The 23755-nt window shown below is 43.0% G+C and overlaps 3 non-coding genes across 3 annotated transcripts; all 3 read left to right on the forward strand.

Annotated features, from left to right (window-relative positions):
* The first annotated feature begins 2797 nt into the window (after positions 1–2797).
* On the forward strand, positions 2798–2869 carry TRNAW-CCA (transfer RNA tryptophan (anticodon CCA)). Its single transcript has one exon. It is a non-coding gene; the product is annotated as a tRNA-Trp (tRNA).
* Positions 2870–3048: 179 nt separating this feature from the next.
* Positions 3049–3120, forward strand: TRNAW-CCA (transfer RNA tryptophan (anticodon CCA)). The gene has a single exon. It is a non-coding gene; the product is annotated as a tRNA-Trp (tRNA).
* Positions 3121–3301: 181 nt separating this feature from the next.
* On the forward strand, positions 3302–3373 carry TRNAW-CCA (transfer RNA tryptophan (anticodon CCA)). The gene has a single exon. It is a non-coding gene; the product is annotated as a tRNA-Trp (tRNA).
* The last annotated feature ends 20382 nt before the right edge of the window (positions 3374–23755 follow it).

Below are 23755 nucleotides of genomic sequence, written 5' to 3' on the forward strand. Positions count from 1 at the left end.
GCCTTTCAGTGATCATTGCCTCGTGAGCATGACTTTAGGAATGAAGGGCAGGAAATCGCGCTTTAACTGGCACTTATGGAAATTGAACACAAGGCTTTTGGAGGATGAAGGGTTCATTATGCAAGTAAAGACCAAGCTAGACAAACTGCTAGACGCGCAGCCAGCTAGTTTTGCAACTGAATGGGAAGGGTTCAAAGAGTGGGTAAAAATGAAAGCAATAGAAAAGAGCAGCGTGGCTCGCTATAAAGAAAAAGAAAAAGAAAAAGAAATGAACGGGCAACTTGAATGGATGCTGAGCATGGAAAATAGCGCGCCGGGAACTTTCACGAAAGAAATACGGGAAGTGAAATGCCAGCTCGAAAGAATCGACGCCGACAGGTATAGGGCCGCCGTCATACGCGCAAGGTCTGAAAAATTGTGGGCTGGCGAAACGCCGACAAAACGAGCGCTATCAGACGAGAAAAGATACGCTTGCCAGAAAGAAATTAGGAGCATCCGATTTGACGGCCGGACTTCGGAAGATGCGAGAGACATTCAGTGTGTTATAGCCGAACATTTCACAGAACTTCTTAGCAATAAGCTCGAGACCATAGAAGGCTTCCATGTAGACTTCTTGAGGCTGGTGCCAAGACTAGATGATGAAATTAAGGAACGTCTTGAACTGCCTATAACTTTACAGGAGATAGAAAAAGCAATAGACGACCTAACATCTGGGAAAGCTCCTGGGCCAGATGGGCTAAGCGCGGCCTTTTATAAAACCTTTCGGCTTCCTGTTGCACAGTGCATGCTCCATGTGATAACTGAGGCTTATGAGCGCAAACGGGTTCCATTGTCTTTCAATACGTCCCACATCGTTCTAATTCCCAAGACTGATGATCCGGAAGAACGACTGTTGGTGGGGTCATATCGACCGATTAGTCTCACCAACGTCGACTACAAAGTATTTATGAAGGTTCTAGCAAAAAGACTGCAGTCTGTGATCACGAAATTGGTAGGGTCTCACCAGACGTGTGGAATTAAAGGCCGTAGCATCGCTACAAATATACATGTCGCACGCAACGTATTAGAGTGTGTCGATGCAGTTGGCGGTCAGATAGCAATGATGCAGCTCGATTTGGCGAAAGCCTTTGACCGCGTCTCCCATGAAATCCTTTTTTCCATCCTGGAACACTCCAAACTAGGGGACATTATAGTAGAGGGCGTAAAAATGGCCTACAAGAACGGTACGACCCGCATTATAGTTAATGGCGATCTCACTGACAAACTTGCTGTACGTTCTTCAGTAAGACAGGGATGCCCGCTTTCCCGCTTGCTTTTCGCAGTGTATTTAGAGCCACTATGCCTGGCAATTATCAACTCTGACCGAATTTCAGGTTACAGACTGCAGTCATCGCACGTGAAAGTACTCGCGTATGCTGACGATATAGCGGTGTTTTGCGCTGATAGACAGAGCATCTGTGAAGCGACAATTGTGATTGAAAAATTCTGCGCTCAGACTGGAAGTCAGATCAATTGGGGAAAAAGCTCCGGTTTTTGGCATGGCGAATGGGACGTAGCACCGGCTTGTTTTTCTCGGCTTCGATGGTCCACCTTGCCAACGCGGTATCTAGGAGTACCTCTGGATTGTTATCGGGATCCCAGCTCGTACTGGAAAGAAGAAACTTCGAGAATAAAAGAGAAAGCGGTCGCGTGGCAAGGAAGACAGCTATCAATGTTTTCCCGTGCCTCTATCTGTAATGTCTTTTTAATTTCGAAGCTCTGGTATGTCATGAATGTGCTGTGTGCGACCCGAACAGCTATTCAAAAAATGCATCGTGTTTTTGCTGTTTTTATTTGGGCGTCTAACTGGGAAAGAACCAGCCGAACTAAACTGTTTGTTTCCGTTAAAAGCGGAGGCCTTGGCCTGGCGCATCTTTTTTTTGCGTCAAGTGGTCTCGCGATTTATGTTTTTGCGTGATCAAAGTGATCCCTTTCTAAGATCTGTTATGCAAGTGCGCCTACACAGACTGCTCCCTGGAAGGATAGTCTCCTGTGATAACATGTGTGGTGCTGTGACAGGATACTTGCGCGAGGTTGTTCTTTCGTGCAAGATGTTGGAAGTACGTTTCAGCCCTGAATACTTATGTAATGTCAATAAGAAAAAGCTGTACAAAGCGTTGGTTGACGTGATGTTGCCGGTACCCATTTATCGGACACCTCACTTTGGAGGCCCAGGGCAAGATATTTTAAAAAGAGTTAAGAACATGCCCGTTAGACCTGTGGTCAAAACTTTTTTTTTTAAACTGTATTCCGGTACGCTGCCTGTTAAAACCTGGCTGCATGATAAGGGTCTTTTCGTGCCATGGACAACAAACTGCTTGTTATGCAGGAAGCCCGAGACAGTGGAACATGTTTTCCTAGAATGTTGGGATCCAATTTTTTATTGGGATGTCCTTCAGAGGACGATTAAAAAGGAACTACCTTTAAGTCCTTACGGCAACCGGTACTTATCAGTTGAAAGTGAAGAAGTGCCCTACGAATTAATTATGCTTCTTGGCCTCCACAGTTTGTGGAAAACGCGAATGCAGGTGCGACATGTAGACATAAATACAAGATCCACACGTGAAAACTTCATCGAAAGTGTTGTTTATCTTCGCGAATGTTTCAGGGCTCAGACTGATCCACCAGAATGGATATCACTGTTTGATGATTTGTCACAAAAGTTTTTAGCTCCACTCGCGTCAGTCCAAGTGTGGCTGAAGTGTTTTATCACGTTACTTTGTGTTATGCGTCCAAAACGGCAATAAAGAAAAAAAAAGACTCGGTGGCGCAACGGTAGCGCGTCTGACTCCAGATCAGAAGGTTGCGTGTTCAAATCACGTCCGGGTCAATAACTTTTTTTTCTTCCGATAACGCATTATAACCTCATCTGGTTGTCACTAGGCTACATTATTGCGATAGGCATAGGGCGTCATCTGCACTCCATTGAGAATGCGCTCCGATCGTTCTTCTTGCATAACCGTACACTGCAGGCAGCTTGAACAGAGGTGCGGATATAAGTTTCGTCGTGACTCGGTGGCGCAACGGTAGCGCGTCTGACTCCAGATCAGAAGGTTGCGTGTTCAAATCACGTCCGGGTCAATAACTTTTTTTCCTTCCGATAACGTATTATAACCTCATCTGGTTGTCACTCGGCTACATTATTACGATAGGCATAGGGCGTCATCTGCACTCCATTGAGAATGCGCTCCGATCGTTCTTCTTGCATAACCGTATACTGCAGGCAGCTTGAACAGAGGTGCGGATATAACAGTTTCGTCGTGACTCGGTGGCGCAACGGTAGCGCGTCTGACTCCAGATCAGAAGGTTGCGTGTTCAAATCACGTCCGGGTCAATAACTTTTTTTCCTTCCGATAACGCATTATAACCTCATCTGGTTGTCACTCGGCTACATTATTGCGATAGGCATAGGGCGTCATCTGCACTCCATTGAGAACGCGCCCCGATCGTTCTTTTGCATAACCATATGCTGCATCCAGCTTGGACAAAGGCGCGGATATAGCACTTTTGTCGGGACTCGGTGGCACAACGGTAGCGCGTCTGACTCAAGAGGATGTGGCGAAGTGTGTGGAAGGTGCGTGGGATGCGACGTACACACACTTTCAGCGTGCTAGCCACGCTCACCTGGACCGTATATATAACGTTGGACGTGACTGCAAAATGCAACAGTTGCCAGGTAGAGCCGGTGTCTTTCTAGGACCGCTGTTTAGTAGAGTATGGGACGGGATCACAAAAACGTGGCATTGCGTTTAGTTGGGACCTGGGGAAAATAAATGACAAGCTCACTAAAGACAATGGTTTCAATCATGCAGCAATGGAGGAAATCGGCAAAATAGGGCCGAGTAGAGAACTGAAAATATGGCGACAGTGGGAACTTTGAAGGAACAACTTAATATAAAAGCAATAGAGCGGTTTTGTTCCGTTGCGTACGAGGAGAAGCTAAATGAGCGCGCTCTAAGGGCTGTGCTTGCAAAACTGCTTGAAAAAGAATGCGAAGCGCCTGGCAAATGGATTACTTACATTAGGAAAACAAAAAAAAATTTAACTGATCGAAGAAGAGCGTTATCTTGGGGTGCTGGTGCGGGCGAGAGCGGAACATGTAGCTGCAGGGGAGGCGCCTTCGAAAAGAGCGCTTGGAATTGAAAAAGCCCATGTTCGGCGAAATCCTACTGACAGCATACAATGGGGAGGTGTCTTGTCGGATGACAACGAACATAGTAAGCGTGAATTTTTCGAGTACTATCAGGTGTTGTTCGCATTGCATGATGTGCATACGAACACGTTTAAGGATAGGTTCCATGGGCCATTTCCGCGACTGAACGATGAGCAGATAGATAGGTTAGAGCTGCCAATAACCGAATCACAGGTAGAAATGGTGACAGAGAATTTAAACCCTGGAGAATCGCCAGGATCAGTCGGGATCAGCGCGGCGTTTTACAAAGCGTCTAAGCGCTGAGTCGCGCCAGTGTTCACGGTTGTGTTTAATGAAGCTTACGAAGTATATGAATTGCCTCCGTATTATGCTAACTCGCATACTGACCTAATTGCCAAAGCTGACGAAGCAGTGAAGTTTAGACAAGATACAGCGTACCCGCCAATTGCACTCACCAATGTGGGTTATAAAATTTATATTAAGGTGTTAGCGCGAAGATTACAGTCGGTAATCCAGAAAATGTTTAGTCCTCGTCAAACGTGTGAGATAAAGGGACGATCAATTATGTCTAATATTCATACAGCGAGATGTGTGCTGGAGTGCTGTGATGTTACAGATAGCCACGTGGCCATCTTGCACTTGACTTTTAGAAAGCGTTCGACTGTGTCGCGCATGAAATCTTGCTTTGCATTCTGGACCATGTTAATGTTTGTTTTGTGATTCGGTATGTGACCCAGGCTTATCGGAGCTACACAACGAGATTGATCGTTAACCAGAGCACGGGAGAACCGATCAGCGTGCAGCGTTTGGCACAGAAAGGCTGCGCCCCTTCAGCCCTCTTTTATTTTTCATTTACATCGAGACGATGTGCTTAAACATCATGAAAAAAAAGAGAATTTCTGACTATCGGTTGCAGCGGCGAAAATTAAGCTGCTGGCATATGCAGATGATGTGACGTTATTTTTTAATTATTCAGGAAGGTATAACTTAGGCTGTTGGATGTGTTGCAGATTTCTGGAAAGTCTCGGGCAGCAGAGTGAACTTTCCCACGGAGCACGACAACCGACGCCTGACCATTTTGCAAACGTATCCTGGGCGAAGACCCCAACGAAGTACTTCGGTGTACCTCTAGAATGCTATCGTGATCACGAGACATATTGGAGAGCGCCGATGCAACATTTGCGTGATAAGGTGGAACTGTGAAAATAAAAGACATCGATTTTTGTTAGAGCTACCCCGTGCAACCTGTTCTTTATTAGTAGGCTGTGGTATGTGATCCAAGTGTTACATTGTCAAAGACTCAACGTACAGAAGTTAGATCAAATTTTCGCAATTTTGCGTGGGCCGCTCAATGGGACAGGTGCAGCCGGACTAATTTATTTAGAAGAGTGGACAATCGTGGATTGGGCATGGACATCTTTCTTGGCGGCGGGTTGTTAACACGTTTTTGTTCCTTTCTGACGTCAACGATCCTTTTTACGCACCATCTGCAAAATAAGCCTCGTGCACAATGCTGAACTGTTGTTACAACCGAAAACATCTCGAAAGACATTTTTGTTACATTGGAGATTTCGCACATGTGATATTTCTCACCACGAGTTTTCAAATAAATATTCCTCTACAGTGAAAAAAAAGAGAAATTGTACAGGGAGGTGTGTGACGTTCTGCCGGAGCTCGTGTCCAGAGTCTTGTACAGTGGAGGCCCTGGAAGAGACTTGTCAAAGAGGGTAAAGGAAATGCATGTTGTGTCAAGGGTAAAAAGTTTTTATTTTTAATTACACACTGGAAGTTTACCAGTCAAAATATTTTACAGGCAAAGGGCCAATCAGTTCAATGGGAATTTCACAGCCCAATGCTCAAACAACCACAAACGATAGTTCATGTTTTTTTTTCATTGTTTGTATGGGTTGGGTATGGGTATAGGTTGCATATTGTGGTACGTATTGCAAATGACGACAAAGACACAATTTCCACTTGACCCCAGTAGAATACGGTATCTATCCAATAAAAACTATGATAGAGTTCCATTTTATATATTAATGTTAATCTGCTTCAAATATTTGGCGCTTTCGAATGGCAGAATATTACTATGATCCCGACTCACGGCCTACTCGAATTCATTTTCCTGAAATGGTGCATCCATTCCTTCACAGTTCCTTTACCGTTTTTTTCCATTTTTCCGAGAAAATTATTCTGAGCTTATTCGAGTATTTCATGCCCTAATCGGCTTAATGGCGTGCGTGGGGAGTGATGTCTGGGATGAACTAGCGCTTTAGAGAGAAACCATTTGACCTGGCCGAAACAGTATTTCCATGGTCTATAGGCTTACCGTTTTTCATTTTTCAGAGAAACTTATTCTGGGCTTATTCGTTTATATAACGCGTTAATTGGCGTAAGGGCGTGCGTGGAGAGTGATGTCTGGGATGAACTAGTGCTTTAGACAGAAATAATGCAACCTGGCCGAAACAATATTTCCAGGCTTACCGTTTTTTCATTTTTCCGAGAAAAATTTGTGAGCTTATTCGTTTGTTTAACGCGTTAATTGGCGTCAGGGCGTGCGTGGGGAGTGATGTCTGCGATGAACTAGCGCTTTTGAGAGAAATTATTCCACCGGGCCGAAACAATATTTACATGGGCTTACCGTTTTTTCATTTTTCCGAGAAAATTATTCTGAGCTTATTCGTGTATTTAACACGCTGATTGGCGTAAGGGCGTGCGTGGAGAGTGATGTCTGGGATGAACTAGTGCTTTAGACAGAAATAATGCGACCTGGCCGAAACAATATTTCCAGGCTTACCGTTTTTTCATTTTTCCGAGAAAAATTTGTGAGCTTATTCGTTTGTTTAACGCGTTAATTGGCGTCAGGGCGTGCGTGGGGAGTGATGTCTGCGATGAACTAGCGCTTTTGAGAGAAATTATTCCACCGGGCCGAAACAATATTTCCCTGGGCTATATGCTTACCGTTTTTTTTCATTTTTCCGAGAAAATTATTCTGAGCTTATTCGTGTATTTAACACATTGATTGGCGTAAGGGCATGCGTGGTGAGAGATGTCTGCGATGAACTAGCGCTTTTGAGAGAAATTATTCGACCTGGCCGAAACAATATTTCCCTGGGCTATATGCTTACCCTTTTTTTCATTTTTCCGAGAAAATTATTCTGAGCTTATTCGTGTATTTAACGCGTTAATTGACGTAAGGGCGTACGTGCGGAGTGATGTCTGCGATGAACTAGCGCTTTAGATAGAAATAATTCGACCTGGCCGAAACAGTATTTCCATGGGCTATAGGCTTACCGATTTTTCATTTTTTCGAGAAAATATTTCTGAGCTCATTTGTGTATTTAACGCGTTAATCGGCGTAAGGGCGTACGTGCGGAGTGATGTCTGCGATGAACTAGCGCTTTTGAGAGAAATTATTCGACCTGGCCGAAAAAGTATTTCCATGGGCTATAGGCTTACCGTTTTTTTCATTTTTTCGAGAAAATATTTCTGAGCTCATTTGCGTATTTAACGCGTTAATCGGCGTAAGGGCGTACGTGCGGAGTGATGTCTGCGATGAACTAGCGCTTTAGAGAGAAATTATTCGACCTGGCCGAAACAGTATTTCCATGGGCTATAGGCTTACCGTTTTTTCATTTTTTCGAGAAAATATTTCTGAGCCTATTCGTGTATTTAACGCGTTAATCGGCGTAAGGGTGTACGTGCGGGGTGATGTCTGCGATGAATTAGCGCTTTTGAGAGAAATTATTCGACCTGTCCGAAACAATATTTCCATGGGCTATATAGGCTTACCGTTTTTTCATTTTTTCGAGAAAATATTTCTGAGCCTATTCGTGTATTTAACGCGTTAATCGGCGTAAAGGCGTACGTGCGGAGTGATGTCTGCGATGAACTAGCGCTTTTGAGAGAAATAATTCGACCTGGCCGAAACAGTATTTCCATGGGCTATACCGTTTTTTCATTTTTCCGAGAAAATATTTCTGAGCTCACTTGTGTATTTAAAGCGTTAATCGGCGTAAGGGCGTACGTGCGGAGTGATGTCTGCGATGAACTAGCGCTTTAGAGAGAAATTATTCGACCTGGCCGAAACAGTATTTCCATGGGCTATAGGCTTACCGTTTTTTCATTTTTTCGAGAAAATATTCCTGAGCTTATTCGTGTATTTAAAGCGTTAATCGGCGTAAGGGCGTACGTGCGGAGTGATGTCTGCGATGAACTAGCGCTTTAGAGAGAAATTATTCGACCTGGCCGAAACAGTATTTCCATGGGCTATAGGCTTACCGTTTTTTCATTTTTCCGAGAAAATTATTCTGAGCTTATTCGTGTATTTAACGCGTTAATTGACGTAAGGGCGTACGTGCGGAGTGATGTCTGCGATGAACTAGCGCTTTAGAGAGAAATAATTCGACCTGTCCGAAACAGTATTTCCATGGGCTATAGGCTTACCGTTTTTTCATTTTTCCGAGAAAATTATTCTGAGCTTATTCGTGTATTTAACACATTGATTGGCGTAAGGGCGTGCGTGGTGAGAGATGTCTGCGATGAACTAGCGCTTTTGAGAGAAATTATTCGACCTGGCCGAAACAATATTTCCCTGGGCTATATGCTTACCGTTTTTTTTCATTTTTCCGAGAAAATTATTCTGAGCTTATTCGTGTATTTAACGCGTTAATTGACGTAAGGGCGTACGTGCGGAGTGATGTCTGCGATGAACTATAGCGCTTTTGAGAGAAATAATTCGACCTGGCCGAAACAGTATTTCCATGGGCTATGCCGTTTTTTCATTTTTCCGAGAAAATTATTCTGAGCTTATTCGTGTATTTAACGCGTTAAATGACGTAAGGGCGTACGTGCGGAGTGATGTCTGCGATGAACTAGCGCTTTAGAGGGAAATAATTCGACCTGGCCGAAACAGTATTTCCATGGGCTATACCGTTTTTTCATTTTTTCGAGAAAATATTTCTGAGCTTATTCGTGTATTTAACGCGTTAATCGGCGTAAGGGCATACGTGCGGAGTGATGTCTGCGATGAACTAGCGCTTTAGAGAGAAATAATTCGACCCGGCCGAAACAGTATTTCCATGGGCTATAGGCTTACCGTTTTTTCAGAGAAAATATTTCTGAGCCTATTCGTGTATTTAACGCGTTAATCGGCGTAAGGGCGTACGTGCGGAGTGATGTCTGCGATGAACTAGCGCTTTAGAGAGAAATTATTCGACCTGGCCGAAACAGTATTTCCATGGGCTATAGGCTTACCGTTTTTTCATTTTTTCGAGAAAATTATTCTGAGCTTATTCGTGTATTTAACGCGTTAATTGACGTAAGGGCGTACGTGCGGAGTGATGTCTGCGATGAACTAGCGCTTTAGAGAGAAATAATTCGACCTGGCCGAAACAGTATTTCCATGGGCTATACCGTTTTTTCATTTTTCCGAGAAAATATTTCCGAGCTCACTTGTGTATTTAAAGCGTTAATCGGCGTAAGGGCGTACGTGCGGAGTGATGTCTGCGATGAACTAGCGCTTTAGAGAGAAATTATTCGACCTGGCCGAAACAGTATTTCCATGGGCTAGAGGCTTACCGTTTTTTCATTTTTCCGAGAAAATTATTCTGAGCTTATTCGTGTATTTAACGCGTTAATTGACGTAAGGGCGTACGTGCGGAGTGATGTCTGCGATGAACTAGCGCTTTAGAGAGAAATAATTCGACCTGGCCGAAACAGTATTTCCATGGGCTATACCGTTTTTTCATTTTTCCGAGAAAATATTTCCGAGCTCACTTGTGTATTTAAAGCGTTAATCGGCGTAAGGGCGTACGTGCGGAGTGATGTCTGCGATGAACTAGCGCTTTAGAGAGAAATTATTCGACCTGGCCGAAACAGTATTTCCATGGGCTATAGGCTTACCGTTTTTTCATTTTTTCGAGAAAATATTCCTGAGCTTATTCGTGTATTTAAAGCGTTAATCGGCGTAAGGGCGTACGTGCGGAGTGATGTCTGCGATTAACTAGCGCTTTAGAGAGAAATTATTCGACCTGGCCGAAACAGTATTTCCATGGGCTATAGGCTTACCGTTTTTTCATTTTTCCGAGAAAATATTTCTGAGCCTATTCGTGTATTTAACGCGTTAATCGGCGTAAGGGCGTACGTGCGGAGTGATGTCTGCGATGAACTAGCGCTTTTGAGAGAAATTATTCTTCCTGTCAGAAACAATATTTCCATGGGCTATAGGCTTACCGTTTCTTCATTTTTCCGAGAAAATATTTCTGAGCTCATTTGTCTATTTAACGCGTTAATCGGCGTAAGGGCGTACGTGCGGAGTGATGTCTGCGATGAACTAGCGCTTTAGAGAGAAATTATTCGACCTGGCCGAAACAGTATTTCCATGGGCTATAGGCTTACCGTTTTTTCATTTTTCCGAGAAAATATTCCTGAGCTTATTCGTGTATTTAAAGCGTTAATCGGCGTAAGGGCGTACGTGCGGAGTGATGTCTGCGATGAACTAGCGCTTTTGAGAGAAATTATTCTTCCCGTCAGAAACAATATTTCCATGGGCTATAGGCTTACCGTTTTTCCATTTTTCCGAGAAAATATTTCTGAGCTCATTTGTGTATTTAACGCGTTAATCGGCGTAAGGGCGTACGTGCGGAGTGATGTCTGCGATGAACTAGCGCTTTTGTGAGAAATTATTCGACCTGTCCGAAACAGTATTTCCATGGGCTATAGGCTTACCGTTTTTTCATTTTTCCGAGAAAATATTTCTGAGCTCTTTTGTGTGTTTAACGCGTTAATCGGCGTAAGGGCGTACGTGCGGAGTGATGTCTGCGATGAACTAGCGCTTTTGAGAGAAATTATTCGACCTGGCCGAAACAATATTTCCATGGGCTATAGGCTTACCGTTTTTTCATTTTTCCGAGAAAATATTTCTGAGCTCATTTGTGTATTTAACGCGTTAATCGGCGTAAGGGCGTACGTGCGGAGTGATGTCTGCGATGAACTAGCGCTTTAGAGAGAAATTATTCGACCTGGCCGAAACAGTATTTCCATGGGCTATAGGCTCACCGTTTTTTCATTTTTTCGAGAAAATATTTCTGAGCCTATTCGTGTATTTAACGCGTTAATCGGCGTAAGGGCGTACGTGCGGAGTGATGTCTGCGATGAACTAGCGCTTTTGTGAGAAATTATTCGACCTGTCCGAAACAGTATTTCCATGGGCTATAGGCTTACCGTTTTTTCATTTTTTCGAGAAAATATTTCTGAGCCTATTCGTGTATTTAACGCGTTAATCGGCGTAAGGGCGTACGTGCGGAGTGATGTCTGCGATGAACTAGCGCTTTTGAGAGAAATAATTCGACCTGGCCGAAACAATATTTCCATGGGCCTTACCGTGTTTCATTTTTCCGAGAAAATATTTCTGAGCTCATTTGTGTATTTAACGCGTTAATCGGCGTAAGGGCGTACGTGCGGAGTGATGTCTACGATGAACTAGCGCTTTTGAGAGAAATTATTCGACCTGTCCGAAACAGTATTTCCATGGGCTATAGGCTTACCGTTTTTTCATTTTTCCGAGAAAATTATTCTGAGCTTATTCGTGTATTTAACGCGTTAATTGACGTAAGGGCGTACGTGCGGAGTGATGTCTGCGATGAACTAGCGCTTTTGAGAGAAATAATTCGACCTGGCCGAAACAATATTTCCATGGGCCTTACCGTGTTTCATTTTTCCGAGAAAATATTTCTGAGCTCATTTGTGTATTTAACGCGTTAATCAGCGTAAGGGCGTACGTGCGGAGTGATGTCTGCGATGAACTAGCGCTTTAGAGAGAAATTATTCGACCTGGCCGAAACAGTATTTCCATAGGCTATAGGCTTACCGTTTTTTCATTTTTCCGAGAAAATATTCCTGAGCTCATTTGTGTATTTAACGCGTTAATCGGCGTAAGGGCGTACGTGCGGAGTGATGTCTGCGATGAACTAGCGCTTTAGAGAGAAATTATTCGACCTGGCCGAAACAGTATTTCCATGGGCTATAGGCTCACCGTTTTTTCATTTTTTCGAGAAAGTATTTCTGAGCCTATTCGTGTATTTAACGCGTTAATCGGCGTAAGGGCGTACGTGCGGAGTGATGTCTGCGATGAACTAGCGCTTTTGTGAGAAATTATTCGACCTGTCCGAAACAGTATTTCCATGGGCTATAGGCTTACCGTTTTTTTCATTTTTTCGAGAAAATTATTCTGAGCTTATTCGTGTATTTAACGCGTTAATTGACGTAAGGGCGTACGTGCGGAGTGATGTCTGCGATGAACTAGCGCTTTAGAGAGAAATAATTCGACCTGGCCGAAACAGTATTTCCATGGGCTATACCGTTTTTTCATTTTTCCGAGAAAATATTTCCGAGCTCACTTGTGTATTAAAGCGTTAATCGGCGTAAGGGCGTACGTGCGGAGTGATGTCTGCGATGAACTAGCGCTTTAGAGAGAAATTATTCGACCTGGCCGAAACAGTATTTCCATGGGCTATAGGCTTACCGTTTTTTCATTTTTCCGAGAAAATTATTCTGAGCTTATTCGTGTATTTAACGCGTTAATTGACGTAAGGGCGTACGTGCGGAGTGATGTCTGCGATGAACTAGCGCTTTAGAGAGAAATAATTCGACCTGGCCGAAACAGTATTTCCATGGACTATACCGTTTTTTCATTTTTCCGAGAAAATATTTCCGAGCTCACTTGTGTATTTAAAGCGTTAATCGGCGTAAGGGCGTACGTGCGGAGTGATATCTGCGATGAACTAGCGCTTTAGAGAGAAATTATTCGACCTGGACGAAACAGTATTTCCATGGGCTATAGGCTTACCGTTTTTTCATTTTTTCGAGAAAATATTCCTGAGCTTATTCGTGTATTTAAAGCGTTAATCGGCATAAGGGCGTACGTGCGGAGTGATGTCTGCGATTAACTAGCGCTTTAGAGAGAAATTATTCGACCTGGCCGAAACAGTATTTCCATGGGCTATAGGCTTACCGTTTTTTCATTTTTCCGAGAAAACATTTCTGAGCTTATTCGTGTATTTAACGCGTTAATCGGCGTAAGGGCGTACGTGCGGAGTGATGTCTGCGATGAACTAGCGCTTTTGAGAGAAATTATTCTTCCTGTCAGAAACAATATATCCATGGGCTATAGGCTTACCGTTTCTTCATTTTTCCGAGAAAATATTTCTGAGCTCATTTGTCTATTTAACGCGTTAATCGGCGTAAGGGCGTACGTGCGGAGTGATGTCTGCGATGAACTAGCGCTTTAGAGAGAAATTATTCGACCTGGCCGAAACAGTATTTCCATGGGCTATAGGCTTACCGTTTTTTCATTTTTCCGAGAAAATATTCCTGAGCTTATTCGTGTATTTAAAGCGTTAATCGGCGTAAGGGCGTACGTGCGGAGTGATGTCTGCGATGAACTAGCGCTTTTGTGAGAAATTATTCGACCTGTCCGAAACAGTATTTCCATGGGCTATAGGCTTACCGTTTTTTCATTTTTCCGAGAAAATATTTCTGAGCTCTTTTGTGTATTTAACGCATTAATCGGCGTAAGGGTGTACGTGCGGAGTGATGTCTGCGATGAACTAGCGCTTTTGAGAGAAATTATTCGACCTGGCCGAAACAATATTTCCATGGGCTATAGGCTTACCGTTTTTTCATTTTTCCAAGAAAATATTTCTGAGCTCATTTGTGTATTTAACGCGTTAATCGGCGTAAGGGCGTACGTGCGGAGTGATGTCTGCGATGAACTAGCGCTTTAGAGAGAAATTATTCGACCTGGCCGAAACAGTATTTCCATGGGCTATAGGCTCACCGTTTTTTCATTTTTTCGAGAAAATATTTCTGAGCCTATTCGTGTATTTAACGCGTTAATCGGCGTAACGGCGTACGTGCGGAGTGATGTCTGCGATGAACTAGCGCTTTTGTGAGAAATTATTCGACCTGTCCGAAACAGTATTTCCATGGGCTATAGGCTTACCGTTTTTTCATTTTTTCGAGAAAATATTTCTGAGCTCATTTGTGTATTTAACGCGTTAATCGGCGTAAGGGCGTACGTGCGGAGTGATGTCTGCGATGAACTAGCGCTTTTGAGAGAAATTATTCGACCTGTCCGAAACAGTATTTCCATGGGCTATAGGCTTACCGTTTTTTCATTTTTCCGAGAAAATTATTCTGAGCTTATTCGTGTATTTAACGCGTTAATTGACGTAAGGGCGTACGTGCGGAGTGATGTCTGCGATGAACTAGCGCTTTTGAGAGAAATAATTCGACCTGGCCGAAACAATATTTCCATGGGCCTTACCGTGTTTCATTTTTCCGAGAAAATATTTCTGAGCTCATTTGTGTATTTAACGCGTTAATCAGCGTAAGGGCGTACGTGCGGAGTGATGTCTGCGATGAACTAGCGCTTTAGAGAGAAATTATTCGACCTGGCCGAAACAGTATTTCCATGGGCTATAGGCTTACCGTTTTTTAATTTTTCCGAAAAAATATTCCTGAGCTTATTCGGTATTTAAAGCGTTAATCGGCGTAAGGGCGTACGTGCGGAGTGATGTCTGCGATGAACTAGCGCTTTAGAGAGAAATTATTCGACCTGGCCGAAACAGTATTTCCATGGGCTATAGGCTTACCGTTTTTTCATTTTTCCGAGAAAATATTTCTGAGCTTATTCGTGTATTTAACGCGTTAATCGGCGTAAGGGCGTACGTACGGAGTGATGTCTGCGATGAACTAGCGCTTTAGAGAGAAATAATTCGACCTGTCCGAAACAATATTTCCATGGGCTAAAGGCTTACCGTTTTTTCATTTTTCCGAGAAAATATTACTGAGCTTATTCGTGTATTTAACGCGTTAATCGGCGTAAGGGCGTACGTGCGGAGTGATGTCTGCGATGAACTAGCGCTTTTGAGAGAAATTATTATTCCTGTCAGAAACAATATTTCCATGGGCTATAGGCTTACCGTTTTTTTCATTTTTCCGAGAAAATATTTCTGAGCTCATTTGTCTATTTAACGCGTTAATCGGCGTAAGGGCGTACGTGCGGAGTGATGTCTGCGATGAACTAGCGCTTTAGAGAGAAATTATTCGACCTGGCCGAAACAGTATTTCCATGGGCTATAGGCTTACCGTTTTTTCATTTTTCCGAGAAAATATTCCTGAGCTTATTCGTGTATTTAAAGCGTTAATCGGCGTAAGGGCGTACGTGCGCAGTGATGTCTGCGATGAACTAGCGCTTTTGAGAGAAATTATTCTTCCCGTCAGAAACAATATTTCCATGGGCTATAGGCTTACCGTTTTTCCATTTTTCCGAGAAAATATTTCTGAGCTCATTTGTGTATTTAACGCGTTAATCGGCGTAAGGGCGTACGTGCGGAGTGATGTCTGCGATGAACTAGCGCTTTTGTGAGAAATTATTCGACCTGTCCGAAACAGTATTTCCATGGGCTATAGGCTTACCGTTTTTTCATTTTTCCGAGAAAATATTTCTGAGCTCATTTGTGTATTTAACGCGTTAATCGGCGTAAGGGCGTACGTGCGGAGTGATGTCTGCGATGAACTAGCGCTTTTGAGAGAAATTATTCGACCTGGCCGAAACAATATTTCCATGGGCTATAGGCTTACCGTTTTTTCATTTTTCCGAGAAAATATTTCTGAGCTCATTTGTGTATTTAACGCGTTAATCGGCGTAAGGGCGTACGTGCGGAGTGATGTCTGCGATGAACTAGCGCTTTAGAGAGAAATTATTCGACCTGGCCGAAACAGTATTTCCATGGGCTATAGGCTCACCGTTTTTTCATTTTTTCGAGAAAATATTTCTGAGCCTATTCGTGTATTTAACGCGTTAATCGGCGTAAGGGCGTACGTGCGGAGTGATGTCTGCGATGAACTAGCGCTTTTGTGAGAAATTATTCGACCTGTCCGAAACAGTATTTCCATGGGCTTACCGTTTTTGCATTTTTTAGAGAAAATATTTCTGAGCCTATTCGTGTATTTAACGCGTTAATCGGCGTAAGGGCGTACGTGCGGAGTGATGTCTGCGATGAACTAGCGCTTTTGAGAGAAATAATTCGACCTGTCCGAAATAATATTTCCATGGGCCTTACCGTGTTTCATTTTTCCGAGAAAATATTTCTGAGCTCATTTGTGTATTTAACGCGTTAATCGGCGTAAGGGCGTACGTGCGGAGTGATGTCTGCGATGAACTAGCGCTTTTGAGAGAAATTATTCGACCTGTCCGAAACAGTATTTCCATGGGCTATAGGCTTAACGTTTTTTCATTTTTCCGAGAAAATTATTCTGAGCTTATTCGTGTTTTTAACGCGTTAATTGACGTAAGGGCGTACGTGCGGAGTGATGTCTGCGATGAACTAGCGCTTTAGAGAGAAATTATTCGACCTGGCCGAAACAGTATTTCCATGGGCTATAGGCTTACCGTTTTTTCATTTTTCCGAGAAAATATTTCTGCGCTTATTCGTGTATTTAACGCGTTAATCGGCGTAAGGCCGTACGTGCGGAGTGATGTCTGCGATGAACTAGCGCTTTTGAGAGAAATTATTCTTCCTGTCAGAAACAATATTTCCATGGGATATAGGCTTACCGCTTTTTCGTTTTTCCGAGAAAATATTTCTGAGCTCATTTGTCTATTTAAAGCGTAAATCGGCGTAAGGGCGTACGTGCGGAGTGATGTCTGCGATGAACTAGCGCTTTAGAGAGAAATTATTCGACCTGGCCGAAACCGTATTTCCATGGGCTATAGGCTTACCGTTTTTCCATTTTTCCGAGAAAATATTTCTGAGCTCATTTGTGTATTTAACGCGTTAATCGGCGTAAGGGCGTACGTGCGGAGTGATGTCTGCGATGAACTAGCGCTTTTGTGAGAAATTATTCGACCTGTCCGAAACAGTATTTCCATGGGCTATAGGCTTACCGTTTTTTCATTTTTCCGAGAAAATATTTCTGAGCTCTTTTGTGTATTTAACGCGTTAATCGGCGTAAGGGCGTACGTGCGGAGTGATGTCTGCGATGAACTAGCGCTTTTGAGAGAAATTATTCGACCTGGCCGAAACAATATTTCCATGGGCTATAGGCTTACCGTTTTTTCATTTTTCCGAGAAAATATTTCTGAGCTCATTTGTGTATTTAACGCGTTAATCGGCGTAATGGCGTACGTGCGGAGTGATGTCTGCGATGAACTAGCGCTTTAGAGAGAAATTATTCGACCTGGCCGAAACAGTATTTCCATGGGCTATAGGCTCACCGTTTTTTCATTTTTTCGAGAAAATATTTCTGAGCCTATTCGTGTATTTAACGCGTTAATCGGCGTAAGGGCGTACGTGCGGAGTGATGTCTGCGATGAACTAGCGCTTTTGTGAGAAATTATTCGACCTGTCCGAAACAGTATATCCATGGGCTATAGGCTTACCGTTTTTTCATTTTTTCGAGAAAATATTTCTGAGCCTATTCGTGTATTTAACGCGTTAATCGGCGTAAGGGCGTACGTGCGGAGTGATGTCTGCGATGAACTAGCGCTTTTGAGAGAAATAATTCGACCTGGCCGAAACAATATTTCCATGGGCCTTACCGTGTTTCATTTTTCCGAGAAAATATTTCTGAGCTCATTTGTGTATTTAACGCGTTAATCGGCGTAAGGGCGTACGTGCGGAGTGATGTCTGCGATGAACTAGCGCTTTTCAGAGAAATTATTCGACCTGGCCGAAACAATATTTCCATGGGCTATAGGCTTACCGTTTTTTTCATTTTTCCGAGAAAATATTTCTGTGCTCATTTGTGTATTTAACGCGTTAATCGGCGTAAGGGCGTACGTGCGGAGTGATGTCTGCGATGAACTAGCGCTTTAGAGAGAAATAATTCGACCTGGCCAAAACAATATTTCCATGGGCTATAGGCTTACCGTTTTTTCATTTTTCCGAGAAAATATTTCTGAGCTCATTTGTGTATTTAACGCGTTAATCGGCGTAAGGGCGTACGTGCGGAGTGATGTCTGCGATGAACTAGCGCTTTTGAGAGAAATTATTCTTCCTGTCAGAAACAATATTTCCATGGGCTATAGGCTTACCGTTTTTTCATTTTTCCGAGAAAATATTTCTGAGCTTATTCGTGTATTTAACGCGTTAATCGGCGTAAGGGCGTACGTGCGGAGTGATGTCTGCGATGAACTAGCGCTTTAGAGAGAAATAATTCGACCTGGCCGAAACAATATTTCCATGGGCTATAGGCTTACCGTTTTTTCATTTTTCCGAGAAAATATTTCTGAGCTCATTTGTGTATTTAACGCGTTAATCGGCGTAAGGGCGTACGTGCGGAGTGATTTCTGCGATGAACTAGCGCTTTTGTGATAAATTATTCGACCTGTCCGAAACAGTATTTCCATGGGCTATAGGCTTACCGTTTTTTCATTTTTCGAGAAAATATTTCTGAGCCTATTCGTGTATTTAACGCGTTAATCGGCGTAAGGGCGTACGTGCGGAGTGATGTCTGCGATGAACTAGCGCTTTTGAGAGAAATTATTCGACCTGGCCGAAACAGTATTTCCATGGGCTATAGGCTTACCGTTTTTCCATTTTTCCGAGAAAATATTTCCGAGCTCATTTGTGTATTTAACGCGTTAATCGGCGTAAGGGCGTACGTGCGGAGTGATGTCTGCGATGAACTAGCGCTTTTGAGAGAAATTATTCGACCTGGCCGAAACAATATTTCCATGGGCTATAGGCTTACCGTTCTTTCATTTTTCCGAGAAAATATTTCTGAGCTCATTTGTGTATTTAACGCGTTAATCGGCGTTAGGGCGTATGTGCGGAGTGATGTATGCGATGAACTAGCGCTTTAGAGAGAAATAATTCGACCTGGCCGAAACAATATTTCCATGGGCTATAGGCTTACCGTTTTTTTCATTTTTCCGAGAAAATATTTCTAAGCTCATTTGTGTATTTAACGCGTTAATCGGCGTAAGGGCGTACGTGCGGAGTGATGTCTGCGATGAACTAGCGCTTTAGAGAGAAATTATTCGACCTGGCCGAAACAGTATTTCCATGGGCTATAGGCTTACCGTTTTTCATTTTTCCGAGAAAATATTTCTGAGCTTATTCGTGTATTTAACGCGTTAATCGGCGTAAGGGCGTACGTGCGGAGTGATGTCTGCGATGAACTAGCGCTTTTGAGAGAAATAATTCGACCTGGGCAAAACAATATTTCCATGGGCTTACCGTTTTTTCATTTTTCCGAGAAAATATTTCTGAGCTCATTTGTGTATTTAACGCGTTAATCGGCGTAAGGGCGTACGTGCGGAGTGATGTCTGCGATGAACTAGCGCTTTAGAGAGAAATTATTCGACCTGGCCGAAACAGTATTTCCATGGGCTATAGCTTACCGTTTCTTCATTTTTCCGAGAAAATATTTCTGAGCTCATTTGTGTATTTAACGCGTTAATCGGCGTATGGGCGTACGTGCGGAGTGATGTCTGCGATGAACTAGCGCTTTTGAGACAAATAATTCGACCTGGCCAAAACAATATTTCCATGGGCTTACCGTTTTTTCATTTTTCCGAGAAAATATTTCTGAGCTCAATTGTGTATTTAACGCGTTAATCGGCGTAAGGGCGTACGTGCGGAGTGATGTCTGCGATGAACTAGCGCTTTTGAGAGAAATTATTCTTCCTGTCAGAAACAATATTTCCATGGGCTATAGGCTTACCGTTTCTTCATTTTTCCGAGAAAATATTTCTGAGCTCATTTGTGTATTTAACGCGTTAATCGGCGTAAGGGTGTACGTGCGGAGTGATGTCTGCGATGAACTAGCGCTTTTGTGAGAAATTATTCGACCTGTCCGAAACAGTATTTCCGTGGGCTATAGGCTTACCGTTTTTTCATTTTTCCGAGAAAATATTTCTGAGCTCTTTTGTGTATTTAACGCCTTAATCGGCGTAAGGGCGTACGTGCGGAGTGATGTCTGCGATGAACTAGCGCTTTTGAGAGAAATTATTCGACCTGGCCGAAACAATATTTCCATGGGCTATAGGCTCACCGTTTTTTTTCATTTTTTCGAGAAAATATTTCTGAGCCTATTCATGTATTTAACGCGTTAATCGGCGTAAGGGCGTACGTGCGGAGTGATGTCTGCGATGAACTAGCGCTTTTGTGAGAAATTATTCGACCTGTCCGAAACAGTATTTCCATGGGCTATAGGCTTACCGTTTTTTCATTTTTTCGAGAAAATATTTCTGAGCCTATTCGTGTATTTAACGCGTTAATCGGCGTAAGGGCGTACGTGCGGAGTGATGTCTGCGATGAACTAGCGCTTTTGAGAGAAATAATTTGACCTGGCCGAAACAATATTTCCATGGGCCTTACCGTGTTTCATTTTTCCGAGAAAATATTTCTGAGCTCATTTGTGTATTTAACGCGTTAATCGGCGTAAGGGCGTACGTGCGGAGTGATGTCTGCGATGAACTAGCGCTTTTGTGAGAAATTATTCGACCTGTCCGAAACAGTATTTCCGTGGGCTATAGGCTTACCGTTTTTTCATTTTTCCGAGAAAATATTTCTGAGCTCTTTTGTGTATTTAACGCGTTAATCGGCGTAAGGGCGTACGTGCGGAGTGATGTCTGCGATGAACTAGCGCTTTTGAGAGAACTTATTCGACCTGGCCGAAACAATATTTCCATGGGCTATAGGCTCACCGTTTTTTTCATTTTTTCGAGAAAATATTTCTGAGCCTATTCATGTATTTAACGCGTTAATCGGCGTAAGGGCGTACGTGCGGAGTGATGTCTGCGATGAACTAGCGCTTTAGAGAGAAATAATTCGACCTGGCCAAAACAATATTTCCATGGGCTATAGGCTTACCGTTTTTTCATTTTTCCGAGAAAATATTTCTGAGCTCATTTGTGTATTTAACGCGTTAATCGGCGTAAGGGCGTACGTGCGGAGTGATGTCTGCGATGAACTAGCGCTTTTGAGAGAAATTATTCTTCCTGTCAGAAACAATATTTCCATGGGCTATAGGCTTACCGTTTTTTCATTTTTCCGAGAAAATATTTCTGAGCTTATTCGTGTATTTAACGCGTTAATCGGCGTAAGGGCGTACGTGCGGAGTGATGTCTGCGATGAACTAGCGCTTTAGAGAGAAATAATTCGACCTGGCCGAAACAATATTTCCATGGGCTATAGGCTTACCGTTTTTTCATTTTTCCGAGAAAATATTTCTGAGCTCATTTGTGTATTTAACGCGTTAATCGGCGTAAGGGCGTACGTGCGGAGTGATTTCTGCGATGAACTAGCGCTTTTGTGATAAATTATTCGACCTGTCCGAAACAGTATTTCCATGGGCTATAGGCTTACCGTTTTTTCATTTTTCGAGAAAATATTTCTGAGCCTATTCGTGTATTTAACGCGTTAATCGGCGTAAGGGCGTACGTGCGGAGTGATGTCTGCGATGAACTAGCGCTTTTGAGAGAAATTATTCGACCTGGCCGAAACAGTATTTCCATGGGCTATAGGCTTACCGTTTTTCCATTTTTCCGAGAAAATATTTCCGAGCTCATTTGTGTATTTAACGCGTTAATCGGCGTAAGGGCGTACGTGCGGAGTGATGTCTGCGATGAACTAGCGCTTTTGAGAGAAATTATTCGACCTGGCCGAAACAATATTTCCATGGGCTATAGGCTTACCGTTCTTTCATTTTTCCGAGAAAATATTTCTGAGCTCATTTGTGTATTTAACGCGTTAATCGGCGTTAGGGCGTATGTGCGGAGTGATGTATGCGATGAACTAGCGCTTTAGAGAGAAATAATTCGACCTGGCCGAAACAATATTTCCATGGGCTATAGGCTTACCGTTTTTTCATTTTTCCGAGAAAATATTTCTAAGCTCATTTGTGTATTTAACGCGTTAATCGGCGTAAGGGCGTACGTGCGGAGTGATGTCTGCGATGAACTAGCGCTTTAGAGAGAAATTATTCGACCTGGCCGAAACAGTATTTCCATGGGCTATAGGCTTACCGTTTTTCATTTTTCCGAGAAAATATTTCTGAGCTTATTCGTGTATTTAACGCGTTAATCGGCGTAAGGGCGTACGTGCGGAGTGATGTCTGCGATGAACTAGCGCTTTTGAGAGAAATAATTCGACCTGGGCAAAACAATATTTCCAAGGGCTTACCGTTTTTTCATTTTTCCGAGAAAATATTTCTGAGCTCATTTGTGTATTTAACGCGTTAATCGGCGTAAGGGCGTACGTGCGGAGTGATGTCTGCGATGAACTAGCGCTTTAGAGAGAAATTATTCGACCTGGCCGAAACAGTATTTCCATGGGCTATAGCTTACCGTTTCTTCATTTTTCCGAGAAAATATTTCTGAGCTCATTTGTGTATTTAACGCGTTAATCGGCGTATGGGCGTACGTGCGGAGTGATGTCTGCGATGAACTAGCGCTTTTGAGACAAATAATTCGACCTGGCCAAAACAATATTTCCATGGGCTTACCGTTTTTTCATTTTTCCGAGAAAATATTTCTGAGCTCAATTGTGTATTTAACGCGTTAATCGGCGTAAGGGCGTACGTGCGGAGTGATGTCTGCGATGAACTAGCGCTTTTGAGAGAAATTATTCTTCCTGTCAGAAACAATATTTCCATGGGCTATAGGCTTACCGTTTCTTCATTTTTCCGAGAAAATATTTCTGAGCTCATTTGTGTATTTAACGCGTTAATCGGCGTAAGGGCGTACGTGCGGAGTGATGTCTGCGATGAACTAGCGCTTTTGTGAGAAATTATTCGACCTGTCCGAAACAGTATTTCCGTGGGCTATAGGCTTACCGTTTTTTCATTTTTCCGAGAAAATATTTCTGAGCTCTTTTGTGTATTTAACGCGTTAATCGGCGTAAGGGCGTACGTGCGGAGTGATGTCTGCGATGAACTAGCGCTTTTGAGAGAAATTATTCGACCTGGCCGAAACAATATTTCCATGGGCTATAGGCTCACCGTTTTTTTCATTTTTTCGAGAAAATATTTCTGAGCCTATTCATGTATTTAACGCGTTAATCGGCGTAAGGGCGTACGTGCGGAGTGATGTCTGCGATGAACTAGCGCTTTTGTGAGAAATTATTCGACCTGTCCGAAACAGTATTTCCATGGGCTATAGGCTTACCGTTTTTTCATTTTTTCGAGAAAATATTTCTGAGCCTATTCGTGTATTTAACGCGTTAATCGGCGTAAGGGCGTACGTGCGGAGTGATGTCTGCGATGAACTAGCGCTTTTGAGAGAAATAATTTGACCTGGCCGAAACAATATTTCCATGGGCCTTACCGTGTTTCATTTTTCCGAGAAAATATTTCTGAGCTCATTTGTGTATTTAACGCGTTAATCGGCGTAAGGGCGTACGTGCGGAGTGATGTCTGCGATGAACTAGCGCTTTTCAGAGAAATTATTCGACCTGGCCGAAACAATATTTCCATGGGCTATAGGCTTACCGTTTTTTTCATTTTTCCGAGAAAATATTTCTGAGCTCATTTGTGTATTTAACGCGTTAA

This window comes from Dermacentor albipictus, chromosome 5 (genome assembly GCF_038994185.2).
Source record: "Dermacentor albipictus isolate Rhodes 1998 colony chromosome 5, USDA_Dalb.pri_finalv2, whole genome shotgun sequence".
NCBI classification, from domain to species: Eukaryota; Metazoa; Arthropoda; class Arachnida; order Ixodida; family Ixodidae; genus Dermacentor; species Dermacentor albipictus.